We start from the raw sequence: 13,634 nt of genomic DNA on the forward strand, positions 1-13,634 counted from the left end.
GCACTGCTTCAAAATTAATCTTAGTTTATTGAAAAGGTAAAAAAGACATAAAGGTTAAAAAATAACTTGTGGCCCTACAGTTCTTTTTAACCTGCATGTCTTTTTTTACCTTTTCAATAAACTAAGATTAATTTTGAAGCAGTGCGGACCTCTACATATCTACTGACAGTAGAGAAAAAGTGTGGGTGCTGATTGGTGGTGGTGGGAGATATGACATGTATAGGTCCAGTGAAGGGAATAGATTGTGGGTGGGTAAAGGTGTACATACATTACTCAATTTGCAGTATTAATATCCGGCCAATTCAATTATAATGATCATGCAACATGTATGCCCGATTGATTGTTTTGAAAGATTATCAGACAAAAGCAATTGAAATGAAACTGAAATGATCAGTTTGGCATGCTAAAAAGATTAAACTCGAAATGGCTCGGTCGAGTGTGCAGCAGTAGTGGTATTCCATCTCCCGTCGACCAACAGACTTCCGGACGGTATCCCCCTACCCTCCATTTAACATGGGCACCCTGAGGCAGGGGGTGTCGCACTTGAATAGGGCAGTGTTCTCCCCAGATTTTTTTTTCCAGCCGGGTGGCATGAATAAGTAGCCGGGCGGGGCAATATGAGAGAATGCAGGGCTGGTGCTTCATTGCACAACTCTGCTTATAGCATAGGAGGAGGTAAGTCAATGACAGCCGGGTGCTCAGCAAAACTAGCCGGGTGGAGCACCCAGCTTAAAACAGCCTGGGGAGAACACTGCAGGGTGCCGATATAGCCTCATTGCGATAATGCATGGCCCGTGCAGCCGTAATTCAGTGTTACAGCAACTGCAAGACCCTGAATTACTTCTACTTCCGAGTTGCTATGACTCAGAGGGGGAATGGTAGATTAACAGCACCTGAAATTTTACCGGCAGCAGGGTGAGCTGTCATTTAGCTCACCCAGAGGCCTAGGCAGAAGCGGCAGTACTATGTAGATTTCCAATAGACTGCATGCGGAAATCTATTGGAAATTGATGTGCAATGTGTGGGCAGGTAATAGATTCCTCTCAGTGAGGAATCGATCTGATGGTCAATCTGGTGGCCATCAAGTAATGTATGGTCAGATGAATGGAGAGGAAGTGAACATGGTGATTCTGGTAGAAGAGGGAACACAGACTAGGGATGGGAGGAGAACAGGGGCGCTCATAGCGGGGAGGTAACACAGATATGGGGGTGTTAGGGAAGGAGCAGGGAAGTTAAGCAAAAGGTGGAGTCGGGAGTGGTATAAAGGGAGCGGGCTACACCAGGCATGGGAAACTACAAGGAACTACAAGTCCCACAATGCATTTGCCTTTATGAGTCATGACTGTGGCTGTGAGACTCCTGCAATGCATTGTGGGACTTGTAGTTCCTTAACAGCTGGAGGGCCAAGTTTGCCCATGCCTGGGCTACACTGTTGCCAAGCACCCAGCATACCAGATCTTTATGCGACGTCAGGAAGACAGTTGTATGCACGGCCAGAATTATGATAAGGCACTATAGGCACGTGCCTACATGCGCCTGTGGATGGAAAGGCGGCTCACTCCCCTCCCCAAGTGCCTTCCTCGTGCCTTACCTATGCAGAGTCCTGAGCAGAGCATAAATGAAAGGTTACTCACCCATAGGGCTGAACAATTTTCGGTTTTAAAACGGAAATCGCGATCAGCAGTGTGACGATCTTGAGATCGTCAGAGCTGCGGTTTTTGCAGCTACTGATTCCTGCTCTGCTTCCGGCTCCCTCCTCCTCAGTCGCGTATAGCAAAAGCAGAAATGTTCCCTGTAGGTGCTGGAGAGGAGGCCAGTGAGGGGTTAATGAGTGGGATCATTCCCCCTCCCTCTACGGGTGACAGCCAGGCTGGTTAATGGGGCAGACAGGCATACACAGGGAGGATGGGCTTGTACCGCCCCCCTTCGCCCGGAAAATGAGAAGAGCCTGAGAGACGCGCTGCCCGGGAGCCGAGCCGTTCACTCAGTAATTAATTAACACTTCTGTCTGCTCTCTACCTGGCAGGGGACAGTCAGCAAACTACTATTACTGTGGTCCCCTCTCTGCATGCCCTGTGGTGTGTGCTGCTGCGTGCCTGGGTGACAGTGACTGACACTGAAAATGTCACCCTGATAGGCTACATGGGGAGTCACTGCTGTCATGTCACACAGTACTGAGAAATGTATAGTAATATATAATATAAATATATAGATATATCTCTATCTCTCTCTATCTCTTACACAGCGCTGTACAGAGTATATTGTCTTGTCACTTAACTGTCCCTCAGAGGGGCTCACAATCTAATCCCTACCATAGTCATATGTATATATATGTACCATAGTATAGGGCCAATTTTCAGTAGCCAATTAACTTATCTGTAGGTTTTTTGGATGTGGGGGGAAACCAAAGTGTCCGGAGGAAACCCAAACAGACATGAAGAGAACATACAAACTCCTTGCAGGGCTAGGACCAGGCTAGAATTTGAACCAGGGACCCAGCGCTGCAAGGCAAGAGCACTAACCACTACGCCACTGTGCTGCCTTATATATTTTTTTTTCTTCCAGTAGTAATAAGCTGCATAAAAGGGGCACCTATTACTAAATTCTACACCTGGGTTAAGCCTGGGTTCACACACGTTGAGGTTTTGTGTCATGGATGGTCAGAGCGATCTGATCCATCGTTGTGAGTAGAAAATCGTGTATTGAATCGAAATCGCAATTTCTGGCAGAAATCGTGCAATTCAATCTTTTCCTAAAATCGTTCAGGCCTACTCACCTACCTCTCGGCATTCCACTGACCAGATCTCCCTTAAGTCAGGGTGCACCTCTAGCTACTTAGTACTGAGGTTCCTCTAGCTACCTAATACTGAGAATATCTCTGGCTACCTAATCCTAAGGGGCACCTGTAGCTACCAATGGTGTGCAAGGGAACAAAGGGAGAAGTGACAGCTGGGACAGCCAGCACACTTGGGGTGCAGTTCAGTAGGTGTTTTCAGGTTCATGTTGGGCAAAGTCTAGAGTGACAGGACATCTGTGCCTATAGGCTCCTGTAATATAAATTCGGGCCTGTCTATACACATGCTTGATCCCCACCCGAGACAGACCTGAACACAAGGACTGTTTTACTGTTACCTTGGAATAGCACATGCACGGTCTTGGTGACTTAATCAACTCATTCGGTTTTCAATACCACCTCTATGCAGACGATACACAACTGTACCTCTCTGACCCAGACCTTAACTCCCTCCTCAAACATGTTCCTGACTGCTTGTCTGCTATATCCTCCTTCATGGCCTCTCGCTTCCTAAAACTTAATATGAGTAAAACAGAACTAATAATTTTTCCACCATCTCTGGCCACCTCTCTGCCTGAAGTAACTATAAATGTTAATAACACTCCCATAACTTCAGTTCCCAAAGCACGGTGCTTGGGGGTAATATTCGACTCTTCTCTGTCTTTTATTCCTCATCTTAACTCCATACCCAGTTCCTGCCATCTCCAACTCAAAAATATATCTCGTGTCCGTCCCTTTCTCACTCAAGACACAACCAAAATGTTAATACATGCTCTTATAATTTCTCATCTGGACTACTGCAACGTACTACTTTGTGGACTACCGTCTAACAAACTGGCCCCGCTCCAGTCGGTACTGAACTCAGCTGCTTGTCTCATTCATCTTTCTTCTCGATCTTCTTCTGCTGACCCTCTTTGTCAAGCTCTTCACTGGCTGCCAATTAACCAGAGGATTCAGTTCAAACTCCTAACCCTAACCTACAAAGCTTTCCACAATCTCTCTCCCCGGTACATATCCTCACTAATTTCCAGATGCAAACCCAATCGCAATCTCAGATCTGCACACGATCTTCTGTTGTCCTCCTCTAGAATCACCTCCTCACATTCACGCTTACAAGATTTTGCATGCACTTCACCCCTTCTCTGGAATCCCCCCCCACAACACATCCATCACTCGCCAACCTTTGTTACTTTTAAACGCTCTCTAAAAACTCATTTGTTCCGACAAGCATATGCGCTACCTTAAGCCACTTCCCTTTGTCCTAAGACCAAACTGCACTCCTACTAGGTATCCTAAAACACACTCCCTTTATATATTTTATCGTATACTACCCCTCCTCTTGTTTCCCCCCATTCCCTTTAGATTGTAAGCTCGCAAGGGCAGAGCTCTCTCCCCCTTTTGTGTCTTGGAAATCATTATACATTTTATTCATCATGTTACTTTTATCACTGTCATTACCACTTCTGTATTTTGTATTCTGTATGCTGTATCATTTTTTTGTATTTTGTCACTAATTATGTATCTTGTATATTAGTGTACAACATTGTCTGTATTATGTACCCCATGTTTGTTTCTTACTTTGTACAGCACCACGGAATATGTTGGCGCTTTATAAATCAATAATAATAATAATAATAGCAGCATTTAGCATGGCATGAGTATGTAGCTAGATTGCCACGCCAATAGTCAACCCTAAAAAACTCTGGAACACCTTGGTGTAGTATGGGAATGGCTATCTGATTAATCTAAGTAATGGTACATCTATCTATAGCTCATTCTGCAGTCATAAGCAATATCAAAAGAAACCATGTTTAATTTCGATCAGGGAAAAAGATGTGATGCACCCAGTCAGTTTCAGAACCCAAAGGACCCTTTCTCAAGCATTTGTACAGCAAAGTAACAGAGTCGTGTGTTATCTTTTTTTAAAAAATGTTTCTCAGCCGACTCATTGTACGTTTCGAGCAACAGCATTCAAGTGTGTGTATGGAGTATAACCTCTCCCTCCACTGTGCTGCATTCCACTGCTCTACTGCCACCCATTTCACACAACTGGGTAAATTGCTTGCAACCAATTGTAATACCAGAAAACCTACCCTTCTTCAACTCTTCAGGTCATGCCCTCTAACTGCTTATGTTCCCAAATAGCTATGCACATGACACCCTGCGCAACCCCCCCAGCACACTACCAAATAACAACTCCAATCCTCTACTACCTCACCACAATAGAGCAGACCATCTGCTACTTATGGCCACCAAGATAAACAAAGAAAACCTACTTTAATGGACTAACCCCCACCTGCCTCCTTTACAGAAAATCTTACTAACAATGCATAAAATATTACTTTTAGACCATTTTGAAGCCAAACTACATAAGGATGAGTAAAAAATCCAAATCTATCAACACTTGCTGTTGACCAAGTCACAATGTAATACCTTATAACTTATCAAGTCTCAAAATAGCCACGTTCGGCGCAGGACTGAGTAGGTTTCCTAGAAGTCTCGCCTTCTGCTCTCCCCCTCTACTTACACCAGTTACCCCTCCTCCGTACCTTAAAGACCCTGGAGAACCAAGCTTACATTCCCACGTTTATTTTTGCTTATTGATTGTTTGGCGTTAAGGGATTATTTGCATACAAACTGATCTACTACTCCTTTCTTATATTGCAGCGACCAGAGCTGTGGAGTCAGAGTTGAGGAGCAATTTCGGGTACCTGGAGTCGGTGGTTTCATACAATAAGAAGTCAGATGATTTTTATACAAACTCCACAGCCCTGGCAGTGACACAACTCAATCATTAGTGGCACTATCCTTAGACTCCTCCATTCTACTGCTTTAGGCTCTGTTTCCACTGAATCGATAAAATGACTTTTTTTATCCGATTTACCGCACGGCAAAAGTAACAGTGAACAGATCGTATTTTAAACACTTGTCAGTTTGCATTGGATCCGTTTTGGTAAGCAAACCATACTTCTGTGCAATCTGCGATTATCCTGGAAAGGTGGGTTTGCTTTCCATAAAGTCTATAGTTGAAACAGATCACGTGCAGAGGGGGGTGCTCTGGGTGCCCAGGCACCCCCCCCCCCACCCACCCTATTAAAATCTTCAAAAAAGGCCCCTCTCGTCGCACAAAATAAGCTCCGCCCCTGACCGCGATAAGCCCGCCCACCCGCTGGAAGCTCCGCCCCTGCCTGGGACACTTTGAAGTGAAGAGGCCCAGACAGGAATCCTAGTGTGGCATATTGACCTCTCCCTCCACCTAGGACCCATACTGCCATCTACCTCCCCCAGCACCCATAGTGACCTCTCCCTCCACCTAGTACCCACAGTGACCTCTCCCTCCACCTAGCACCCACAGTGACCTCTCCCTCCACCTAGCACCCACAGTGACCTCTCCCTCCACCTAGCACCCACAGTGACCTCTCCCTCCACCTAGCACAGTGACCTTTCCCTTACTCAGCACCCACAGTGACCTTTCCCTCCATCTAGCACCCACAGTGACCTCTCCCTCCACCTAGCACCCACAGTAACGTCCCCCCCCTCCCCCAGCACCCACAGTGACCTCTCCCTCCACCTAGCACCCACAGTGACCTCTCCCTCCCCAGCTCTAGCAGTAATCCATTCCTGCCTACCCCAGCACCCACACTGACATATCCCTCCCCCAGCACCCACAGTGATCTTTCCCTCCCACAGTGGCTACCCTCCTGTCCCCTGCAGCACCCACAGGGACGTCTCATCCCAAAAGCAGCACCTACAGTGATCTCTCCCATTGCCAGCGCCCACAGTGGCCTCTCCCAACACCCAGCATCCACTCCTTCCTCCAGTAACTACACTGACTATCCCAGCACCCACAGTCACCTTCCCTTCCTCCAGCACCCATACTGATCTCTTCCTTCCACAGCACCCACAGTGAATTACCCTTCCCCCAGCACCCACACTGACCTCTACCTCCCTTAGCAGCAACTATGCCATTCACAGCAGCACTCATAGTGACCTCCCCTTCCTCCAGCACCCAAAATGACCTCTACCTTCCCCAAGACCTACAGTGACCTCCCTTTCCTCCAGCACTCATACTGACCTCTACCTTCCACAGCACCCACAGTTACTCCCCCCAGCACCCACAGTGACCTACCCTTACCCCAGCAACCACACTGAGCTCTACCTCCCCCCAGCAACCACAATAACCTCTGCCTCCCCTAGCAGCAACTATGCCATTCATAGCAGTACCAACAGTGATCTCCCACCCCCTGCATCCACAACAATCCCATCAATATTCAGCACCCACATTACACTCAACCAGTAACCCCCACTATAGCAAGCACCCAGTACTTGCACCCTGCACCCAATACTCACATGCGGCCTCAATATGGCACTTAGTACTTGCATCAAACAGCCACATGACACCCAGTACCTGCACCCCTTCATCCTATAGCTGGCACCCAGTACTTACACCCACACGGCACAGTACTTGCACCCAGCCCCAACATGGCGCTCACTACTCACACAACGCCTTCACATGGCACCCACTATCTGCACTCACATAACTAGTACTAGCACCCAAAGTACCTGCACTCATAGCTAGCACCCAGTGCAGGCATGGCACCAAGTATTCGCACCTATGTGATACCCAGTACCTGCACCCAACACCCACATGCTTCATCATCAGTAGTTCCAGTTGCACTAAGCCTCCACGTAGTGCCCAGTACAAACACCAAGCACTCACATATGACATCCAGTACTTGCACCCAGAACTCACAAGGGACTGAGTACCTGCAATCAACACCTGCATGATAGTTGATACACACCCATACAGCCAGAATCCACATGACACCCTGTGCCAGCACCCACATGGTACCAAGCATCTGCCTTTAGCACCCACATGACAACAAATACCCCACTAGCCAGCTCCCATCACCCAAATGTCACCATATACTCACTCCCAGTACCCACTTGGCACTCTGTATTTGCACCTAAGACCCACATACCCCCATAATCAACACCCACATGGCACAGTACTCACACTTCACCAAGTTCCAAAGCCATTATATGCACCCAGTACCCATCCATGGCCAGCACCCAAATAGCACCCAGTACCCATCCTTGGTCTGAACCCATATGAGACTCAATACTCTCTCCCATGGCACACATCCAGACCACACATGGCACTCCCTCCTCACTCATGTCCAACACTCACATGGCTCCCTGTACAAATTAGCACTCACATGGCACCCACTATTGTTTATCACCATCTGCTACTCATTCAGCATTCAATACTGCATAGCACCCACTGCACATAAACACTCAATACAAACTGGACCTTGGTACCCACAGCAGCTTGACACAGACTGTGCTTTGGCATCTCGGCACCCACTGCAACTCAGCACAAAGTGAACCTTTGCATCTTACCACCCACTGTATCTGGACACCAGCTGCACCTTGGCACTTACTGCGGTTTTGCATCTACTAATGCTTAGCAACCACTGCATATCACTTCTTCTTTGCCTGAAAAGAAGCTTGGGTGCTGATCAAGAGGGGTAGAGGTCCCAGTAATGAAAGGTGAGTCTGTGCCTCCACTTTGGGCTCCACTGTGCCCACTCTAACCTACTAACAGTGGGCACCTATCACTGCTGATTTGTGGGTGGTGGCACCAAAAGAGTTGGTTGGAAGGAGACACAAAGTCTGCCTGATACTGCTATAAAGGTGTGTGTGTGTGTGTGTGTGTGTGTGTGTGTGTGTGTGTGTGTGTGTGTGTGTGTGTGTGTGTGTGTGTGTGTGTGTGTGTGTGTGTGTGTGTGTGTGTGTGTGTGTGTGTGTGTGTGTGTGTGTGTGTGTGTGTGTGTGTGTGTGTGTGTGTGTGTGTGGGGGGGGGGGGGGGGGGTTGGTGGTTAAAACTGCCTTATGCTTTCTGGAGAGGGGATATTGCATACACAATTTAGCACAATTTATCGATTTCAAATTTGAGCACCATCCCCTTGAGGATCCTCTGCACGTCCCTGCCCCTTCCTGCAGCACCCACACTGACCTCTACTTTTCCCAGCACCCACCCCTTCCCCTCATAGCTGGCACCCAGTACTCACACTCACATGACACCAAGTATCTGCACCCTGGCCTAAAATTGGACCCAGTACTCACACCTGCACACAGCTTCCACATGGCCCCCACTATCTGCACCAAGCACCCACTTAACCCGTACCCGCACCTAAAGTACCTGCATTCAAAACCCATGTGATGCCCAAAGCCCACCAATAGCCAGCACCCAGTGCAGGCAAGGTGCCAAGTATTCGCACCCATGTCACATTCAGTACCTGCACCCAGCACCCACATGACATCCAGTACATGCACCCAGATCTTACATGGCACTAAGTACTTGCAATCAACACCTGCATGACACTCGATACCCAACCATAGCCAGAACCCACATGACACCCTGTACTCACACCCAGAACCCGCATGGCACCCAGCATCTGCATTCAGCAGCCACATGACAACCAATACCCCCCTAGCCAGAAACAAGGAGGGGGGGGCATGCGGGGGAAGATGTTGCCAGGCCCCTTTTTTACATTTGAGCACCCCCCACTTAAGGACCCTCTGCACTTTCCTGCTGTCTACTTCCGCTGGCCAATCATAGTCTGGCTGCAGATGGGAACCCATCATCTGTTTCTCTCTCTCCTCCTCCACTCCTTATACCATATATATACTTCTCTACATTTGTAACACTCTCTTTCTCCTCAGACATGATACATACTTCTCTACATTTGGAATCCTCTCTTCCACTTCAGACATGCTTCATAGTTCATCAAGGTCGTGTCATGACAGTTGCAGAATTAAGACTTTCTACAAGCTACAGTAACTTATTTTGTGTACCCTTTAAGTCAAGTCTACAGATTATAAAATGTATGTTCTCCCTCCATGCCTTTTAACTATGCACTATCACAGCCTACCAATTCCTGCTTGAGCATACTTCATTTTCAATAATTCATAAAAACGATGTAAGCAGGCATTCCCATACTCCTCCCACATATAGCAAATTCTTCTAGGATTGTGTCAGTGCGCAGCCTCTCCCTGGCCCCATCTCACACCCGCTTGCGTAAATCACATACCTCTCAACTCTATGAGGTAAGAAAGTGGGATACCCTAAAAGTACAGCTCAAAAGAGCGGGATATGGAGTCTGCCCTACTAATTTCCTTTTAAACAATGCAAAGTGCCTAGCTTTCTAGCCAATCCACTGGGTGCTCCTAAGAGTCACTGTAACAAAACAAAACAAAAAAGCAGCCCTTGGGGGGGGGGGGGGGGGTACTTACCTCGTGAGGGGGGGGGGGGGCTCTGGATCCTTTTGAGGCTTCCCCCATCCTCTCAAACCTCAGGGATCCAGCACTGTCTCCTCCGACAACAAGGATGTCGGCTGTGGGGCATGAGAGGAATGCGTCTGCAATATTTAACTGCCGCGATCCTGAGCAGTCACACTAGCGGCTTTCCGATCAGGCGGAGATAGCCGAGTCCGATCGGGACCGCAGCGCAGTAGAGCAGACCCAACCGGTATCAGCTATTTCCACCTGAGCCCAATCAGAAAGCTGCTACTGCGCCAGCACAGCATTGCAATAGGTAAATATTTGGTACTTATCCGTTAGCCGGGCGCATCCGGCAGGTGGCGCTAATTACTATTCCCCCTCCAGGCCGACATGGATAGTAGGGAAAGATGTAACTCTGGTGGAGTTTTGTCGCCACCTAGAGGATGCGCCCGGCTAACGGATAAGTACCAAATATTTATCTTGCTGGTGTCGGAGGCTGTCAGCACTGGAGGGTGAAAAAGAAGGGAGAAGCCTTGTTAAGATCCAGAGGCTTCCCCCTCCCGAGGCAAGTACCCCCAGGGGCTGTTGGTTTTTTTTTGTTTGTTTGTTTGTTTTTGTTTTGTTTTTTAACTTTGCTTCTGTTTTACAGATTTTTTTTTTTTATAAAATGATTCTTTAATATCAACAAATTAAAAGAATGTATTAATTGATTTCAAAGATGGGTGTAAAGTTTACAGTCAGATTTGTCAGCAGAAAATTACATAAATACATATATTTACATAGATCTGCTCTGAGGCGTAGCTAAGGAGCTGTGGGCCCTGGTGCAAGTTTTACAATGGGGCCCCCCAAGCACTCTATACATAACAATTGATACGGCGCACCAAAACCTGCCAATGGCAACTACAGTGTCAGAGGTGGAAGAAGGGGATGGGGAACAGTTTGTTAATGATTACCACTATTCAAAGTATCTATAGAAGTCATTATTATGAGCACAGGACCAATAGAGTTCTAATACTGCAGTTGAGGGAGGGCCCTTTGGGGCCCCTGTGGCCCAAGGGCCCCGATGCGGTCGCAACCTCTGCAACCCCTATTGCTACGCCCCTGGATCTGCTCATCAATCCTGAAAAAGGGACAAATAAGGAAGAAAGAGGGACAGAGGGATTTGGTTCCCAAAGAGGGACTGTCCCTATGAAAACGGCTCAGCTGGAAGCTATGAAATCATGCAGACGTCGATTTTTTTGCAAGAGACGATCACAAAGGATTTTCTCTTATAACATTCTTACATTTTCATCCAGCGAGCGTGGAAATATCAGCACTAATATCCGCAGATCACACACAGTCGAAACTTAAAAAAAATGGAGCTCAAAAAAGGGGTGAAAAGTGCATCTTACCACCACTTCTGCCGCAAGTCCTCGCAATGTCTTATTTCTACTTCCTGCTAATGATATACAACTTCCGGTACGTGCGTTCCAGCTCTCACTATCTGTGCGTTCCACTTATTTATATGTGGATCAGGTTACCACCTTATACAAACCACCGGCAGCGCCATCTTGTGGCCAGTATCAGACCTTCTGCCTCACTTTTAAAAAGGGCCTCAAATTGGAAAAGAAAACTGTACAGTATATGTATATAATGTACACACAATGCACTGTTCCAGACCAGATTAGGACAGATGTATGTTGTTATCAGGCCCAGCTCCAGCCTCCAGAACCCCCCTTTTCCCCCAACACACTGTACACACACGCACACATATACCCAGGTCCAGGCCCGGATTTACCTCACAGGAGCCTATGGGTACCGATGTCCTGGCACACTTGACAGATGTACTGGCACCCTCCACGAACCTACAAACCTCCACCAAACTGCACCGCAAGTGTGCCGGTTTTCCCAGCTGTCACTTCTCCCTTACTTCCCTTGCTCATCTTAGTATACCTACCAACATTTTGAGATGAGAAAGAGGGACCCTTAAGCCACGCCCCTGCCACACCCCTCATCACGCCCCATCACACCCCTAGTCACGCATACCATAAAGATTCCCTAAGAAAAATATGTGGTTTTATAATTCAAACCACACTGGTCCTTTCTATCCTGGTTCATTTTCCTTCATATTAACATTTTAAAATTAGTAATATATCAATTTAAAGTATCTCCCCAGTATATGCAGCGAGGTGTATAGGTCTCCCCAGTATATGTAGCCAGGTGTATAGGTATAGCCAGGTGTATTGGTCTCCCCAGTATATGTAGCCAGCCAGGTGAATAGGTGTCCCCAGTATATGTAGCCAGGTGTATAGGGGCCCCTAGTATATGTAACCAGGGGGCTTCCCTTTCCTGGCTCTCCCTTCCGGATTAATGTGTCTCATCCGATGGCGCAGCGGCTGACAGCGGGCGCGGAGGACTTACCGCTGTCCTTCCAGCCGGCAAAGGGAGCTGTGATCTGTGCGCCGCTAGTCTGGTCTTGAGTAGACCAGACTTGCGGCGCACAGATCACAGCTCTCTCCGGCAGCTGCGTAACAGCAGTAAGTCCTCCCCGCCCGCTGTCAGCCGCTGCGCCATTGGAGGAGACACATTAATCCGGAAGGGAGAGCCAGGAAAGGGAGCACCAAGGTGAGGGAAGGGAGGGGGGGAGACTTCACCACTTTGCCACCAGCTTCCTTTCACTGGCTGCCTCCCTTCCTGCGCAAAAAGTCAGTCCGCCCCTGCATCTGACCCCCCAGCCAGCCGGGACACTGGGGGGTCATCGCGGGATAGTGGGAGAGTCCTCCCAAATCGGGTTAGTCCCAACGAAAACGGGGTGGTTGGGGACTATGATCTTAGGTAGCTACAGGTGTCCCTTAGTATTAGGTAGCCAGAAGTACGCTTAATATTAAGTAGCTTAAGGTGCCCCCAAGTAAGCAAGAGAAACCTTAGTATTAAGCAGCTAGAGGTACCCTGGCTGAAGTAAGCTCTCATCAGTGGAATGCTGATAGCAGGGTGAATAACCTCTCATTTGGACTCTCAGCAGGACTCTACATAGGGAAAGAGGGAGGGAGGCACTCGGGGAGGGGAGAAAGCAGCCTTTCTGTCATCAGGCGCCTGTAGGCACGTGCCTACAGTGCCTTATTGTAAATTCGGCCCTGCCCAGGTCTCCCCCAGCTTTATTCTGGTCCTTGAGGCCAATGCAGACTTTTCGGCAGCGTAGAGACTCGGCTGGTGCACTCCTCCATTATCAGAATCATTTATTTTACCAAGTACAAACGAGGGGTTGTACTTGGAATTTGTTTTGGGTCATACGGGTTCTGGAAGGATGCGGAGGGGGGATAATATCAGAAAGCCGAGGCTGCTATACTACTGCGCCACCAGTTGCACTTGGCAATCATCTGTCATATCTAGGGGTGCTCGGATAGTACTTTTTAAAATCCAAATTGATGCGGATACCTAGATATCCGGATCCGGTTCGGATATCCGAATCCGACCTTTTAGATATTCGCGTGAACGCGGATATCCGGACACATTATCCGCAGATATCCGACCTATTTGGATATCTGGATAGGAAAACCGGAAGTGCCCTTTAAAA

General features: G+C 48.0%; 1 protein-coding gene across 1 annotated transcript in view; it reads right to left on the reverse strand.

Annotated features, from left to right (window-relative positions):
* Nucleotides 1–11,524, reverse strand: part of LOC137536882 (zinc finger protein 850-like) — a 53,609-nt gene extending 42,085 nt beyond the window's left edge. Inside the window, exon 1 of the mRNA XM_068259064.1 lies at nucleotides 11,473–11,524. The gene's annotated coding sequence lies outside the window, so the exon portion shown is untranslated. The remainder of the gene's footprint in view (nucleotides 1–11,472) is intronic.
* Nucleotides 11,525–13,634: the final 2,110 nt, after the last annotated feature.

The sequence above is a fragment of the Hyperolius riggenbachi genome, chromosome 10 (genome assembly GCF_040937935.1).
Source record: "Hyperolius riggenbachi isolate aHypRig1 chromosome 10, aHypRig1.pri, whole genome shotgun sequence".
NCBI lineage: Eukaryota > Metazoa > Chordata > Amphibia > Anura > Hyperoliidae > Hyperolius > Hyperolius riggenbachi.